The 16,565-nt window shown below is 40.0% G+C and overlaps 1 non-coding gene across 1 annotated transcript; it reads right to left on the minus strand.

Annotated features, from left to right (window-relative positions):
• Nucleotides 1–9,956: 9,956 nt before the first annotated feature.
• Nucleotides 9,957–10,062, minus strand: LOC140894098 (small nucleolar RNA R71). The gene has a single exon (XR_012153649.1). It is a non-coding gene; the product is annotated as a small nucleolar RNA R71 (small nucleolar RNA).
• Nucleotides 10,063–16,565: the final 6,503 nt, after the last annotated feature.

Consider the following 16,565-nt stretch of genomic DNA (forward strand, 5'->3'; position numbering starts at 1 on the left):
TTCGAATTCGTTTGTGTTTTGGGAGTTGTATAATTGTATCGAAGCATGTTTAGAACTTCTATCGATCGAGACTTTATATTGATCTTAGGTATATTGCGAAAGCATGTTTTTGGCATTGATATTTGATATTGCACGTATTTTCATACCCCGTATTGTTTATAGATTTGAATTCATGTCGGAAGCGAGCTCGGGAGTTCTTAAATTCTTGACTTTTTCTGCCCAGGCTTCCCGCGCGCGAGCGAGATTTTATCTCGCGCGAGCGTGAGAAGCATTCCTTGGGCTCTGGTTTGGTAGCCCGCGCATGAGAGAGACTCTATCTCGCGCGAGTGCTAGCCTCCAGCTCCGTTGCTGGAGGTGAAGCCCGCGCGCGCGAGAGATGTTTATCTCGCGCGAGCGCGTGACATTTAATTTTAAAAAAATATTTCTTTATTTTCCTTTAATCTTGGATCTTGTTTGCTTATTTATTGTTTACTCTGAGTTTAATTGTTTAGAATCGAGGTCTCACATTAAGTGGTATCAGAGCCAGTAGTTTAATCCGCCTTTGTTGCTGGGTACAGAGAATCCTATTGACTGTGAGAGCTGGTTGGATGACATCGATCAGTTGTTTGATTCACTTGATTACTCTGATGACCGCCAAACTAGGTTATTCATTCAACAGCTTAGTGGTGTTGCTAAGAACTTGTGGATCACGATGAAGAGATTCATGGAGAATCTAGGTACACTTGTTAATTGGACTCTTTTCCAATCTGAGTTTTATAAGCGGTTTTTCCCTGTCGTACTGAAAGGATAAGGGAGCCGAGTTTGCTAATTTGAGGCAAGAGAACTTGAACATTGAAGAGTATGTTGCCAAATTCAACAGTCTGCTGCGTTTTGCACCGCATATCACCGACAATGAAGAAGCAAAAGCCGATCAGTTAATCAACGGCTTGAATCCCGACATCTTCACGTTGGTAAACACTGCTAGGCCCGATAACTTTGCGGATGCCATGAATCATGCAAAGGGAGCTGAAGCAGGCTTGTGGAGACAGAGAGGAAATCAGATGATACCTCAGCAGCAGAGACAGTATCAGAATCATTCATCTCAGTATTAAAATCAGTCATCTCAGTATCCGAATCAACCACAAAGGTACGAAGGAGGAAGCAGTGGGGGTAATAGGAAGGATCATTACAAAGCAAGTGGGAAACAGTTCAAGAAGTAGGGGAACAGTTCTACAAGTTCCAGTGGTTCCAAGAAGTTCTGTTCAGGACAGAGTTCTAGATCTTCATCTTTGTTCTGCAACAAGTACGGGGGTAGACACTCCCCAGATCAGTGTGTAGGAGTCTTTGGGAACTGCAATAACTGTCAACAACTAGGACACTTTGCTAAGGTGTGCCCTCAACGAGGTAGAGATCGAGCTCAGAGTGGGAGTTCCTCTAGACCTGCAGCTCAGCCTAAGAGATAGACTTCTGCGGTTTACTCCTACCAGCCTCAGCAGCAGAACAGAAAGGGGGGGTAACTCGAATGCAAACCAGCCTTCGAGACAGCAGGCACGAGTCTTTGCTTTTACAGAGGATCAGGCTCAGGCAGCACCGGACGATGATATAGGAGGTAACTGTTCAATTTTTGGTTATTCTGCTCATGTATTGATAGATACAGGTGTTTCTCATTCCTTTATCTCTGAAAAATTTGTGTTGATGCATGCTTTTCCTACTGAGTTGTTGCCTATTGTAGTAGTTGTTACTTTACCTTTGGGTGGAGGAATTTTTTTGCCAGATTAGTCAGGAACTGTGAACTTTGTTTTGAGGGAAATTTGTTAGAGTTTGACTGTATTGTACTTGGGCTCTCACATTTTGACTGTATTGTTGGTATAGATGCTTTAATCAAGTACAGGGCAACAGTCGATTGTTTTCTGAAGGTTGTCAGATTCAAACCTGAAATGGAAAATGAGTGGAAATTCTTTGGTAAGGGTTCTCGATCTAGAATTCCTTTGATTTCAGTGTTATCTATGACTCATTTGTTACAGAGAGGAGCAGAGGAATTTTTGGTTTATGCAGTTCATGTACTGAAATCTAGCCCTGAATTGGTTGATTTACTCGTGGTTTGAGAATTAACTGATGTGTTTCCCAAAGAAATTCCTGGATTGCCGCCTATTCGAGAGATCGAATTCAGCATTGATTTAGTGTCAGGTACTCAACCTATTTCCAAAGCTCCTTATCTTATGGCACCGGTTGAATTGAGAGAATTGAAAGAATAGCTTGAGGATTTGATTGCCAAGGGATACATCAGACCTAGTGTGTCGCCTTGGGGTGCTCCTGTTCTCTTTGTTCGAAAGAAGGATGGTTCTATGCGGCTTTGTATTGACTACCATCAACTGAATCAAGCTACGGTAAAGAATAGGTATCCTTTACCCCAAATAGATGACCTTTTTGATCAGCTGCAAGGTTCTTCTATCTAATCGAAGATTTATCTGAGGTTGGGTTATCATCAGCTGAGAGTGCATGAGGAAGATGTTCCTAAGACCACATTCAGGACGAGGTATGGTCATTTCGAGTTTATAGTCATGCCGTTTGGTTTAACTAACGCTCAAGCGGTTTTTATGGGTTTGATGAACCGTATCTTTGAGCGTTATTTAGATGAGTTTGTTATTATCTTCATCGATGATATTCTTATCTAATCGAAGAACCGTACTGACCATGAAGAGAATTTGAGGATCGTCTTGTAGATTTTGCGGGTTGAACAGTTGTTTGCCAAGATATCTAAGTGTGAGTTATGGCTGGATCGAGTTGTCTTTCTCGGTCATATTATTTCAGGAGATGGGATTTCTGTCGATTCCAGCAAGATTGAAGAGGTTATGAATTGGCCTAGACCGACATCAGTGCCTGAGATCCGAAGCTTTATGGGTTTAGCTGGTTATTATCGTCGATTCATCGAGGAATTCTCATCTATTGCCAAGCCGATTACCCGGCTGACTCAGAAGAATACGCTTTTTGTCTGGACTGCAGATTGTGAGGCTAGTTTTGTTGATCTGAAGAGGAGACTGACCAGTGCTCCGATTCTTTCTATTCCAAAAGGTACTGGAGGTTTTACCATGTATTGCGATGCTTCTAATCGAGGCTTGGGATGTGTTCTTATGCAGCATAAGCATGTGATAGCGTATGCATCGAGGCAACTGAAGCCGCATGAGACTCGTTATCCGGTTCATGATCTTGAACTCGCTGCGATTTTATTTCTTTAAAGATCTGGCGTCACTATATGTATGGTGAGTCTTTCAAAATCTTTTCTGACCATAAGAGCCTTAAGTATTTGTTTTCACAGGCAAAGCTAAATATGAGACAGATAAGATGGTTTGATCTGCTGAAGGATTTCGACTGTGAAATCAAGTATTATCCGTGAAAGTCGAATGCAGTTGCAGATGCCTTGAGCCAAAAGCTTTGTTCTTTATCTCTTTCTACTATCGGTGTTTCTCAGTTGATCGATGATTTTTGCACTTTTGCTTTAGAGTTTGAAACAGATAGGAAGACTATCAGAGTGTTTGCTATTCAAGCCGAGCCAGAGTTATTTATTTTGATCAAGGAAGCACAGAAGTCTTATCCGAGCTTTCAGATTTCAGTAGAAAAAGTCAGATCTGGGCATCAATCTGAATTCCAGGTTAGAGATGATGTTTTTTTTGTGAATAAACGTATTGTTGTGCCTGATAATTCAGAGTTTAGGAATTGTATTCTCCGAGAGTCTCATTGCAGTCGGTTTAGTATTCATCCTGGAGGCCGTAAGATGTATAAAGATCTGAAAAATCATTTTTGGTGGAAGATAATGAAGAGCAATGTTGCAAGGTTTGTATCTCGATGTTTGAACTGTCAGCAGGTGAAAGTAGAGAGGACGCGATCGGGTGGTCTGTTGCACAGTCTATTTGTTCCTGAATGGAAATGAGATCACATTTCTATGGATTTTTTCATGAAGCTACCGCAATCTGTTCGATGATGCGATGCTATTTGGGTAGTGATCGATTGATTGACAAAGTCTGCTTGTTTTATTCCATATAGGATGACGTATCGTCACGATCAGATGGCTGAGATTAATGATAGCAACGTTGTGAGATTGCATGGTGTGTCTAAGTCAATCGTTTCAGACTGAGACCCTAGATTCACTTTGCACTTTTGGCACAGTCTTCAGGAGGCACTTGGTACTCGATTGTATCTGAGTATATCTTATCATCCTCAGGCCGACGGACAGTCAGAGCAAACTATCCAGACGTTAGAGGATATGCTTCGAGCAGTAGTGCTAGACTTTGGCACTAGTTGGCAGGATTTTTGACTCTTTTCGAGTTTTCTTACAACAACAGCTTCCAAGCAAGTATCGGCATGCCGCCTTTTGAGGCATTGTACGACAAGAAGTGCCGATCTCCTTTGTTTTGGGATGATGTTTCCGAGTCACCTGATTTGGGACCGAATATGCTTAGAGACATGGCAGAGCAAGTTAAGATCATCCAGACTAGAATGAAGTCAGCTCAGGATAGACAGGCGAAGTATGCGAATATCAGACATAGACCTCTGAGTTTCGAGTAGGGAGACCGAGTTTTCCTTAAGATTTCTCCTTTCAGAGGCACTGTTAGATTTGGGAAGAGAGGGAAGTTATCTCCGAGATTCATCGGACCCTATGAGATTCTCGAGAAGTTAGGCGATCTTGCCTACAGACTTGCACTTCCTCCGTATTTATCTGGTATTCACGACGTTTTTCACGTCTCTATGTTGCGAAAGTATCATCCAGATCCTTCTCATATTCTTCAACCTGACGAAGCCAAGCTTGACGAGACTCTAAGCTACTTTGAGCGACCAATTCAGATCTTTGACAGGAAGGAGAAGCAGATCAGAACCAAGTTGATTCCGTTGGTGAAAGTGCAGTGGAGCCGTCACGGAGTAGAGGAAGCAACTTGGGAGACAGAATCTGACATGAGACAGCGTTTTCCTGAGTTTTACGGATGACAAGAGTTCTTCTTGCTATCTTTTGTTCTTTTTTCTATCTTATGAGTTGTAATTCTTATTGATTTTGAGAACGAAATCTCTTCTTAGAGGGAGAGAATTGTAACGCCCCGATTTATCTTAATTGATTTTATTTGAGATAATCAGAGTTTCCAGAAGTCAAGGGCCGATTTGATTTTGATCAAGGTCTATTTTGCAAATTTTGAAATTTCAGGGACTGAAATGCAATTAGTGGATTTTATATATTATCTACACTTTGTTTGACTTCTTGACTTCTCCATCATCTTCTTCCCTCCCCTTGCACGCCTCCTCCATCATTTTTTAGAGAAAACTCCTCTTTCAAGCTTTCCAATCCCGGTTTCTGCTCGATCCGTCAATTGAAATTTATTTCTGAAGGCAGTTTAGCGATCACTGCAGCGAGAGCTTCGTTCTATCGTAAATTTTTCTTCAATCAGCTAGACTTCTATTTTTGGATGCTATTAGAATCAATTGAGTTTCGGTTATGTTGTTCTTGTCAGAGTTTTGATCGTTTATTCTCAGTCGGTTTTGAATTAGAGCGTCGTTCGGATTTGTTTTGATTTTTGGAAGCCTCTTTCGAAAATTGAGTTTTGAGATTTGTTGGTTTTGTGCCTTTATTGTTGTATTAGCATTGATATGAGTTGATATCAATATTATATTGCTGTATGTGTTTTCGGTTTGATCCGTGTATAGCCTTTATGCCGCCGGTTAGAGTTTTGGAAAATTGGATCGTTTGTGTGGTTGTATAGTAAGAATTTTGAGTTGTTGAATGATGTTAGTTCTTTTGCATCTCCGTACAGATTCGTTTGAAGTCTGTTGAGCTCAGAGTTAGCAGTATTAGGTCGTCAAAGAGTTGGACGAAGAGCGGTAAAGAGTTTACCTTGAGCGTTGTTGTTGTTTAGGTTGTATAGATTTTGATATAACCTCTTTTGTAGCGTATCCAGAGTTGGAGCTACTTGCATTAGAAGGTAAAATCAGTCATCGTTTAGCGGGATAGCACACTCAAGATAGTTGGTTCTTGAGTTTCCCTTGAATCACATACTTGCATCAATACTTGTTCTAGCATATGAAACTTATATTTTCTTGTTGATTGAGGTTTTTTTATATGGCTTAATGCTTTATGTTTTCTTATGCATTCATCTTGAGCCAAACCTTTGATTTCAGCGGGAAGAACGGCCCTTTTTACTTAGACATTTTGGGGGCTATTTTGCGAGTGGCCTGGGTTGTAGAAGTTCACCTAGTGTCAACATACTCCTCATAGTCGCACCAAAGTCTAGGATATTGGGATACGTGGCACCACTTTGATTGGGAGAGTCGGTGAGTTCTTACGTGATCTCATCCTCGGGATCCCTAAAGCATAACAGCAATCCCTTGTTTATAAGAGTTGATATCCCGTTTTTAAAGACATAAATTTCATTCGTCTTAACTTGAATTATGTTGTCTTGAAAGCATGTTGTTGTGATATTATTTTATTTTCTTGTTATGTTGCTTTTACTGGGAATATTATTCTCACCGAAGTTATCCGGTTGTTGCTTTGTTTTGTATGTGTACTTGGCGACAGGTGGGGCAGGATCAAGTCAGAGACAACATGCTAGGGGTTGAGTTTATAGAAGTGAGGCCTTTGTTTTTAGGATTCAATTCTGTATTCGAACTCGTTTGTGTTTTGGGAGATGTATAATTGTATCGAAGCATGTTTAGAACTTCAATTGATTGAGACTTTATGTTGATCTTAGGTATATTGCGAAAGCATGTTTCTGGCATTGATATTTGATATTTCATGTATTTCCATACCCCGTATTGTTTATGGATTTGAATGCATGTCGGAAGCGAGCTCGGGAGTTCTTAAATGCTTGAGTTTTTCTGCCCAGGCTTCCCGCGCGCGAGCGATATTTTATCTCGCGCGAGCGCGAGAAGCATTCCTTGGGCTCTGGTTTTGGAGCCCGCGCACGAGCTAGACTCTAACTCGCGCTAGCGCGAGCTCGAGCCTCCAGCTCCATTGCTGGAGGTGAAGCTCGAGCGCGCGCAAGATGTTTATCTCGCGCGAGCTCGTGGAATTTTTTAAAAAAATATTTCTGTCTTTTACTTTAATCTTGGATCTTGTTTTCTTATTTATTGTTTACTCCGAGATTATTTGTTTAGAATCGAGGTCTCACATTAAGTGGTATCAGAGCGATAAGATTCTTGGTTGAACTAAGAGTGATCGGGGTAGTTTGAGTCCGCATGTATTGGCTCCTCGCATGTGTTTGAGTTATTGAATTGTTTATTTAATTCCATGCGAGCATGCCTTATTATTTGAGAAGTATTTGAATTACATGATTATGTGATTTAATTTATAAAGAATGGACTACTTGAGATATAACTGTTTTTGTTATCGACTGGTATCTGATATTCTGAGAGGTTGTAAGGGCACCGACTTGTAGCGATTGAGATATCTTGTGTCCTAACCTTTGATTATCAGATGGGTCCATGTCGAGTTATTAACAGAAACCCACCGCTAGTTACTCTTCCGAATGATCAAGCTATTACAAAAACTGTTCAGATGGATGCCACAGCGACACTTATGAAAACCTTGCTGAAAAGGTTTCAGTCGTTTAATCCGCCTTTGTTGCTGGGTACAGAGAATCTTGTTGACTGTGAGAGCTGGTTGGACGACATCGATCAGTTATTTGATTCCCTTGATTATTTTGACGACTGCCGAACTAGGTTAGTCATTCATCAGCTTCGTGTTGTTGCTAAGAACTGGTGGATCACGACAAAGAGATCCTTGGAGAATCGAGGTACAGTTATTAATTGGACTCTTTTCAAATATGAGTTTTATAAGCGGTTTTTCCCTATTTCATACCGAAAGGATAAGGGAGCAGAGTTTGCTAATTTGAGGAAAGGGAACTTGAACATTGAAGAGTATATTACCAAATTCGATAGTCTTATGCTGATAAGTGCATTTTGTGCACTTAATTTGTGTTGATATTATTGGATAATTGCTTGGTTTCGAGCGGAATTATGTGGAAATTGTTGTTGTTGTTGTTGGATGTCAGGAAATACAGGAAATATTGAAGTTATGATGGATGAAATCAAAGGAGTCAAGAAAAGAGCGAAGCAAGCAAAGATGGTTCGTATTTTGAAGATTAGATGAAGATGGGACAACAAGCTATACGCGCCCGCGCCTGGATCTAGCGCGTCCACGCGTCAACTGATGAGAAGTGTTGGAAATTTTACAGAAAGCCATGCGCGCCCGCGCGTGATTGAGTTATTTGAATTATCGGGACAGAATGTTATGCGCGCCCGCTCGTAAGATTGGTGCGCCCGCGCGTCGCTGTCTGTGTGACGAGGGCTGTGTATAATTTATGAAACTTTTGGATATCTTTGGAAGTTGTTTTGGACGAATTTTAGGGGCATATTTAAGGGATTTGTCAGACCTAATGAAGGGCTATCTAGCCGCCATTACACCATAATCTTGAGAGAACTTTTGTGAGATTTTTTTTGGGATCAAGATTTGAAGATTGCGTGGAACAAAGACGAAGACTTTTCGACCGAACACGGAAAAAAGACTACGGCTTTGTTATTCCTTCTTTATTTATTTCTTTTGATTATTGAAATATGTTTGAATTCTTAAACATGATTTTTGTTGATATGAATTTGATTATGAACTAAACGTTTTATGTCTAGAGGTTGATATAGCCTAGTCAAGACATATTTATGAATTGTTGAGTTTAATGAATTGCGTTCTTATAAATTAATTGTGATTCTAGTTTTAAAAGTCTTTTCAATTTACTGGCCATAAATTGATTTGTCATATTTATTCAGAATCCGGCACTCGGGAGAGGGGATTTAGAATAGGATCAATAGAATTCACACTATTAATTTTTTATATGACTCGGGAGAGCTTATAGCATTAATAGAGCCTAGAAAGAATATTGTTTTACACATATCATTACAAGTAGATTTTTAATAGGGATATTGGAATCGATTTGTGATTGATACATTCTATTTGCTACTCGGGAGAGGGAAATAGTATAATCTATGTGTTCTTGGTTATTAATTGAAATGAAATCATGAAAAATAGATTGACTAGGAATGAATATTGTCGAGACCAGGTGAAATCAAACCTCTAGACTATTTTTCTCTGATTGATAATCTCTTAAGAATTTTGTGTGTGCGCGCTTTGCAAACATCATTATTTATTTAATTTGTCAGCAATTCTTTAAAGTTTGATTTTCTAGATAAAATTAAGACTATTTTATTTACAAGTATTGAATATTTTCAAATTACTCCTTGTGGGATCGACACTCTCTCTTTCACTATATTAAAAGTTGACACTTGTACGCTTGCGAGTAATTTTCACAAGAAGTTTTTGGCGCCGTTGCCGGGGAGTAATTTTTTATTTTTGTTTAGTCTTTTGACCAATTAGTCTAAGTTTTAATTTAGAGTTTTTATTTTATCTTATTTTTAGTACTAATTAATTTCTTCTTATTTTTAATTGCAGTCTATGCGACGATCTCATAGTGCAAATTCTCTATTATTTGATCCGGAGATCGAGCGCACTGCACGTGCTTTAAGAAGATTTAGAAGAGAAAAATTAAGGAACATGGCTAAAGAAGAAGCACAACAAGCTCCTCTGGTGCCAATCAGAGATCACTTCAGGCCGACGATCCAGGCTCACTATTCTGGAATCACTCGAGGGACCATTAATGCCAACAACTTTGAGTTGAAGCCGACATTAATCAACATGGTTCAGCAGAACCAATTCAATGGAGGCACCACAGCTGATCCTCACTTGCACTTGCGCACCTTTTTAGAGATTATTGATACGGTAAAAATAAATGGGGTTTCTGAGGATATAATACGTTTACGCTTGTTTCCTTTTTCTCTCACGGACAAGGCACAGAGCTGGTTGCAGTCATTGTCGCTAGGAAGCATAACAACTTGGGAGGGCATGGCTGTGAAATTTTTAGAGAAGTTCTTTCCTCCATCCAAGGCAACCCAGCTGAAGATTGAGATCAGTAACTTTCAACAGCATGATTCAGAACAACTATATGAGGCATGGGAAAGGTACAAAGATTTGTTACGACATTGTCCTAATCATAATTTTGCAGATTGGGAAGAAATAGAATTTTTCTACAATGGGTTGAATATGCCCACAAGGATGTCAGTGGATTCTGCTGCTGGGGGTACCATATTTGCCAAGGATCCCGTTCAGGCCTATGAGATGCTGGAACAAATGACAATCAATAGTTATCAATGACCATCTGAACGTATGGGGGTCAAGAAGGGAGTGTATAGTGTTGATCCTCTTACATCCATCACTGCACAGCTATCTGCGTTGAGTACACAAGTTGCTTCTCTGAACAAGGTGAATATCGCAGAACTTGCAGGTGTGTCGGTTGCCATAGAAGAATATCATCCACCTGAGGAAGCTCAATATATCAATCCCAGAGGCTATTGAAATTATCGAGGTAACCCTCCTCCTAATACTTATCATCCTGGCTTACGTAACCATGAAAACGTTTCCTATGCCAACAACAAAAATGTGTTGAAACCCCCTCCGGGATTCAATACAAATCAAGGGGAAGGTAAAGCGTCGTTGGAGGATGTTGTGTCTACATTTGTTACTGAATCTAACAAGCGGATGTCGAGGACTGAAACTCGAATGGACATCATGGAGACACATATGTGCAGTTTGGGGGCTATGATGAAATCTATGGAAACACAGATTGGGCAACTTGCGAATGCTTTAAAGGATCAAAATCGAGGACATTTTCCCAGCAATACTGAAGTGAATCCAAAAGAGCTGTGCAAAGCAGTAGAGTTAAGAAGTGGGAAGAAGTGAGAGGCTGAAGATCAGAGAAAAGCCAAGGAAGTTGAAGAACCAATGGTTGAAGAAATCGTGGTTGAAGAACACAAAAAAGAATCTGAAGCAAAACCGATGTATAAGCCACAACTTCCTTATCCTCAGCGATTCAAGAAGAAGGCACTTGATGAACAGTTCTCCAAGTTCCTAGACATCTTCAAGAAGATACACATTAATATTCCGTTTGCAGATGCCTTGGAACAAATGCCCAACTATGCCAAGTTCATCAAAGATGTAATGTCTAAGAAGAGGAGATTGCAAGACAATGAAGTGGTGAATCTGACAGAAGAGTGCAGCGCAATCCTGCAGAAAAAGTTGCCACAAAAGCTTAAGGATCCAGGGAGTTTTACTATCCCTTGTTTTATTGGTGGTTCTAAGGTAAATCGAGCTTTATGTGATTTAGGAGAAAGTATTAATTTGATGCCTTTTTCTGTATACAGGACTTTGGAGCATGGAGAAGTCAGGGCGACCACCATCACATTACAGCTGGCTGATCGGAGTATCACATATCCACGGGGTATTGTGGAGGATGTGTTGGTGAAGGTCGACAAGTTTATATTTCCAGCAGACTTCGTGATTTTAGATATGGATGAAGATGAAGAAACTTCTTTGATCTTTGGGAGACCTTTTCTAGCTACTGCACGCGCACTGATCGATGTCCACAAGGGAGAGCTCACACTTCGAGTTGGTGGTGAAGCGGTGATTTTTAATATTTATCACACCATGAGGGAACCAAACGAGGTAAGTACATGTAAAAGTATTGAAATTGTTGATTCTCATAATTCTTTTTCATGTGCAGGAATTACTGATCCACTCAAAATATGTTTGGTGGCGAATGAGGTGGCTGATAAGGAAGAGGATTGGGAGTTAAATGAGCAAAAAGCATTCCTTGGCAGCGCTTCAAAAGAAAAAATGGTAAGTCCTAAGGAATCTGAAGCATTGGAAAAAAGTGCACCAGAGGTATCTACTGAAACTCATGATCTTAAAGAATGACTGCGCACTTATGTTATGCATTTCTTGGTAAAAATTCTACTTGTCCTGTTATTATTTCTTCTCATTTGTCTGCTGTAGAAAGGGATAAGTTGTTGAGAGTTTTGAGAAATTTTAAAACTGCTTTAGGATGGTCAATTTCTGATATTAAGGGTATTAGTCCAACAATTTGCATGCATAAAATTTTGATGGAAGAGTCTTATACTCCTTATGTTGATCATCAGAGGCGGTTGAATCTCGCTATGAAAGAAGTAGTTAAGAAAGAGGTTTTAAAGTTGTTGAATGCGGGAGTGATTTATGCTATCTCTGAAAGTAGTTGGGTATCTCCTGTTCAAGTGGTGCCTAAGAAGGGTGGGATTACTGTAGTTAAAAATGAAAATAATGAGTTAATCTCCACACGTACAGTAACTGGCTGGCGAGTTTGTATAGATTATAGGAAGTTGAACAAAGCTACTCGTAAAGATCATTTTTCACTTTCTTTCATTGATCAAATGCTTGATAGACTTGCTGGTTATTGTTATTACTGCTTTTTAGATGGTTATTCAGGTTATAATCAAATTGCTATAGCACCGGAGGATCAAGAGAAGACTACTTTTACGTGTCCCTAAGGCACGTTTGCTTTCAGGAGGATGCCGTTTGTACTATTTAATGCACCTGCAAATTTTCAGCGGTGTATGATGGCGATTTTTGCAGATATAGTGGAGAACGTGATGTAAGTTTTTATGGATGACTTTTCAGTATTTGGTTCCTCTTTTGATCATTGCTTGCATAATCTGTCTCTTGTTTTGCAGAGGTGCCAAGAAAAGAATTTAGTGCTAAATTGAGAAAAATGTCACTTTATGGTTCAAGAGGGCATTGTCCTTGGACATAAAGTGTCATCCAATGGATTAGAGGTGGATCGAGCCAAAGTAGTTGCTATTGAGAAGCTTCCACCTCCAAAGAATATCAAAGGCGTCAGAAGTTTTTTAGTCCATGCAGGGTTTTATCGGCGATTAATCAAGGATTTCTCTAAGATTACAAAACCCCTGTGTAATTTGCTTGAAAAAGATTCTACATTCATATTTGATGATTCTTGTTTGCAGGCCTTTGAAAAGATCAAGAGAGCGTTGATCACAGCACCCATCATGATTCTGTTGGAGAACGGCGATCAGATCAATCAGAATTGATACCCGGTGCAGCGGAAGTTTAAAAATTTTATATGGAACGATTCCATAATGGGTATCAAAACCTTACGATTAAATTGTGTGTGTAAAAATTAAATAACAATTATAAATTTTTACCTCCAATCTCGAATCGAGATTATGGACACCAACAGATTGCTCTGCTCTTGTTGTATCTCCCAGGAACTGATGGACGAACTATTCTTCAATCAGGTCCACGAACAGAGATTTAATCCCTCTGATAGATTGCACTAGAAAATCTATCAGAAGTTTCTACAAAGAGAATTAACGAATTTGATCCGTTAAACCAGACTGTAATTCAAAATTCACAGGCTGGATTTTTCCTGAGCAGAGGGGAGGGGGGCGACCACTGTTAGAGAGAAAACTAGGGTTTTTCGAAAATTGTGACCTGTTGTGTGTAATTTCTGTACTGCAATAACTTATTTATAATGTGGGCTGCTAACAGCTTAGGGCCCATTAGTCATAAGTTCAAGCCTGACAAGCAAAGCCCGCATGTTCAGAAATTAATATAAAATTCATCGTGACTCAGATTGATAAACCGATTTTACCAATGTTCACAGAAACCATTTCTGCATCTTTTAGAGTCTAGATAAATTTTCTGAATCCGAATTCAGTTATTTCCAAAAATGCCCATCCCTATGTCATTTTAGGAAATCTTACTCCTCTACTCTTAAATAAGAAGTCCAACTTCTTTGTTCATTAAATTTAACTCTTTAAATTTAACTATCTCAACGGGGATTAAAAATCCATTACTCTGTGTGACCCTCAATGGTTCAGGGATACAGCTAGCCGTGGGCTCACAACTCCTTGTGACTCGGAACAACAATTTCCGACTTGCCCATCGAATCATGGTAAGAGCGCCTAGCAACATCGCCCCATGATTCCCTAGGTATCACTGATAGTGCCTGCAAGAACCAATAGATATTGGTTAGCGTACAGTACGGTCCCTTCATCCATATATCCCGATCGAATCAACAACCATTGGTAAATCGAGAGTCGTTCGAGATTCGATAACTATGCAATAAATCATGAAGATCAAATAGTGACATCGCATGTGCTACTAAGAAACCATTTCTTAAAAAACATCATGTACTCTGGCCAGAGATTCGTCACACTAATATCTCCTCAGATCGCATAGGATATCCACACTCGCAAGTATGTGGTGAATCCTTGACAACAAAGCATCGACTCCTATATGTGTTGTAACTATACCCAATCCCGACACCTGATGACCCCAATAGAGTCGGTAAACGAGTCAAAGCACAGTACTAGCATATAGAGTCTCAATGATGTTTCAAGTAGTAAGGACTAATGGTGTACAACCAAAACCGCGGACTTTATCCACTCGATAAGTGATAACCACTTGGAAAGTCCGGATAGGGTAGTTCGATCATTCATCGTATGAATATCCATTTGCATGCTTCGAACATCTCTATGTTCCATACCAATGAAACGTGGTACTCTGCATCGCAAATGCTAGTCTCAATCTCGAGCGATCCTTATCCTTATTAACGGACGGCTCAATCAACTAGGAACAGTTTAGAATATACAGTGACTATAAGATGTGTTTCATGATAGACATCCCCATTTACTACCACATCTTACATACACTATTGTATATTCAAGGTCTTTATCAAAACAAAAATAGTATATCACAATATAACAATATGAAGAAAGATAAAGTCATTGCCATTAATAAAAGTGTAAATTATATTAAACAAAAGATTGTTTATACAAAGAGTCATCAAAGCCCTTAGCCACAAGTTGGCTCAACGGGCACCCACTCTTTCAATCTCCCACTTGCCCTAAAGCCAACTAGTCATACTACGTAGACCCATTGCTTCGCGATGTTTGTCAAATAATGGTCCTGGCAAGGGCTTAGTAAGTGGATCAGCGATATTGTCTGCAGAGGCCACTCTTTCGACAGTGATGTCTCCTCTTTCCACAATCTCCCGGATGATGTGGTATTTCCTCAGTACGTGTTTGGATCTTTGATGAGACCTTGGTTCCTTTGCCTGAGCAATGGCACCCGTGTTGTCACAGTAAACCGGGACTGGACCAACAACTTCAGGAATGACGCCCAACTCTTGGACGAAATTCCTCATCCAAACGGCCTCTTTAGCAGCAGCTGATGCTGCAATGTATTCTGCCTCAGTGGTGGAATCCGCTGTGGTGTCCTGCTTGGAACTCTTCCAAGAGACAGCACCGCCATTGAGCATGAACACAAATCCAGAGGTTGACTTCGAGTCATCCACGTCACTTTGGAAGCTAGAGTCGGTATAGCCTTCCAATTTTAGTTCTCTTCCTCCATATACCATGAACATATTCTTAGTCCTTCGTAATTACTTAAGAATGTCCTTCACGGCTTTCCAATGCATTTGACCGGGATTAGCTTGATATCTGCTCGTGACACTCAGAGCAAATGCTACATCCGGTCTGGTAGATATCATCCCATACATGATACTACCTATGGCTGACGCATATGGTACATGTGTCATTTTCTCTATCTCTTCATCAGTCTTGGGACACATAGACTTGGATAGAGAAACTCCATGACACATGGGTAGATGTCCTCTCTTGGACCCATCCATTGAAAACCGTTTCAATATGGTGTCGATGTAGGTTGATTGAGTGAGTCCTATCATTCTCTTAGATCTATCTCTATAGATCTGTATCCCTAGAATATAGGATGCCTCACCCAAATCCTTCATCGAGAATCTACCTGATAACCATATCTTTGTTGACTGCAACATCCCTACGTCATTCTTAATGAGTAGGATGTCATCAACATAAAGTACTAAGAATGTCACAGCATCCTTAACTACTTTCTTGTACACGCATGGTTCCTCCGGGTTCTTGATGAAACCAAAATCCTTTATTGTTTCATCAAATTTCTAGTTCCAACTTCTTGATGCTTGTTTTAGACCATAGATTGATCTCTGAAGCTTGCATACCTTATGCTCGCTTCCCATGGATGTGTATCCCTCAGGCTGCGTCATATAGATTTCTTCCTTAATGTTTCCATTAAGAAATGCAGTCTTCACATCCATTTGCCATATCTCATAGTCATACCAAGCAGCTATGGCAATAAGGATTCTTATGGACTTGAACATTGCAACTAGTGAAAAGGTTTCATCATAGTCAACTCCTTGTCTTTGAGTATAACCTTTCGCCACCAATCGCGCCTTGTAGGTCAATACCTTACCATCAGGCCCAAGCTTTCTCTTGTAGATCCATTTACACCCTATTGGAACAATTCCATCGGGAGGATCTACTAAAGACCAAACTTGGTTTGTATGCATCGAATCTATTTCCGACTGCATAGCTTCAAGCCATAAATTTGAATCCGCATCAGAAATTGCTTCTTTGAAGTTTCTTGGATCACATCCAACATCGGGTTCATCTTGATCCCCTTCAAGAAGAAGACCATATCGAATAGGAGGTCTAGAAGTCCTCTCGGATCGTCTAGGTATAGGCGTGTCTATCAATGGTTCCTGAGGTGTAGGATCGTTATTTTGTATTTCGGGTTCTTCTTGAATTTCTTCGAGTTCCATCATCTCGCCTTTCTTATC

The sequence above is a fragment of the Henckelia pumila genome, chromosome 3 (assembly GCF_033568475.1).
Source record: "Henckelia pumila isolate YLH828 chromosome 3, ASM3356847v2, whole genome shotgun sequence".
In the NCBI taxonomy this organism is placed as follows: Eukaryota; Viridiplantae; Streptophyta; class Magnoliopsida; order Lamiales; family Gesneriaceae; genus Henckelia; species Henckelia pumila.